Genomic DNA, 1713 nt, shown 5'->3' with positions numbered 1-1713 from the left:
CCCCTCGCCCCGAGGCCGGGCGGGGCGGGGCGCCCGCGGCCGCTCCCTCAGTCTCCCTCCCCCGGGGGCCCGGCTGCACCCTCAGCTCTTGCAAGGTCGCCCGCACCCTAGAGGCGCAGGCCGCCCCCAGCAGGGACCCCCGCCGCACCGCGAAGGGGTTAAGGGCCGCCGCCCGGCGGGCTGGGCACCGGCTGCTCTGCACTCCAGTCGAAACCAGCCCTGGTCCAACTGGTTGGCGGACCGGTTCCAGGCCGCGCTCCTCCCCGGGCCGGAGCTCTCCCGCGGGGCTGGGCAGGGGGCTGCCGCCCCCACCCGAAGGCCAGGCCTCGGGACATCTCTGGGGGAAGGCTGCTCCGTCCCTCCGTCCGCCTGGGGCCCGGCGGTCCCCGGCACACCGCGGGCGTCCTCGCCCCCTCCCCGGCCTGCAGAGGGCCCAGGGACCCCGCTTTCTCTGCAGAGGAGGACGCTGTGCTCAGTCCCTCAGAGGGGTCGGGGACAGTGTGCACTTGCTGGGCCTCCCTCCTCGGAGCCTGCAGCCTGGTCCCCTGTGCCACACCAGCGCCAGGGCTGCCCCAGCCACCCAGCAGCTACCCGAGAACACCTGTCACCAACTCCTCTTTCCTGGCTTGCTCTCCTTTTTTTTTTTTTTTTTTTTTTTGAGACAGTGTCTCACTATGTAGCCCAGGCTGGCATTAAAGTCAAGGTGATTCTCTTGCCTCAGCCTCCTGAGTTGGTTTTTTGTTTTGGGGGGGGTTTTTTGTTTTTTTGCTCCTGGGTGTTGGGATGAGGTGTGCACCACCACGTCCGGCTTCCCCCTCCATTTTATTTTATGTTATTTTATTTTCTGTCTTTGTGAGACAGGGTCTCGCTATGCAGTTCAGACTGGCCTTCAGCTCACTTTGTAGCCCAGACTGGTCTCGAACTTGAAACAGTCCTACCTCAGCCTCCCGAGTGCTGGGATTACAGGTGTGCACCACCATGCCCAGCTCCCCCCCCATTTTACACCCTAACCAGCCACTTCTCAAGCCTGTCCCACCTCCCACAACCCCGCTGCCACGGCCTGGGTCCCTGAGCCTCTCCAGGCCGAATTGCTCCCCAAGCCTAAGAGGTCTTGGGGGAACCCGGAGTGAATGAAAGAGGCTTCCGGAACTGTTTCAGAAGGCCCAAGAGGGGCTGGGGATATAGCTCAGTGGTGTAAGTGCCTTCCTGGCAAGTGCAAGTTCCTGAGTTCGATCCCTGGTACCACAAAAAAAAAAAAAAAAGAAGAAGAAGAAGCAGGAAGGGTGGGATGAGCATGTTCCAAGCAGTGGGAGGACTTGAGCGGGGCGCATGGCAGTGTCTCTTCCCGTGATAAACATGTTTCAATTTAAACATTACATCACACTGTGCTACGTGTGTGCACATTCACACCCGTGTAGTGGAAGTGTATTTGGCTCCTTAAGCCAGGAATTCCGTACCAGACCTAACACGGAGCAAGAGCTTCAGGCCAGCTTGAGAAGATGGCTGGGAAACAGAGGCTTGCTGCAGGCCCTGGCCCTGTCCCACTCTCCCGGGCGGGGAAATGGGACAGGAAGCCCACTTCCTCGGTCTCTGTGGTCCCATCTATGCAGCTGGCTGGCTCCTGTGGGGTCACCTCCCTGGCAGCAGGATTGGAGGATGCGATCTGTAGGGTCCCCTTGTCTCCAGGGACGGCACAGGGAATTGTCCTGGGAG

The sequence above is a fragment of the Chinchilla lanigera genome, unplaced genomic scaffold (assembly GCF_000276665.1).
Source record: "Chinchilla lanigera isolate Chin_1 unplaced genomic scaffold, ChiLan1.0 scaffold00050, whole genome shotgun sequence".
Classification (NCBI taxonomy): domain Eukaryota; kingdom Metazoa; phylum Chordata; class Mammalia; order Rodentia; family Chinchillidae; genus Chinchilla; species Chinchilla lanigera.
Note: the sequence above shows the minus strand (reverse complement) of the source record.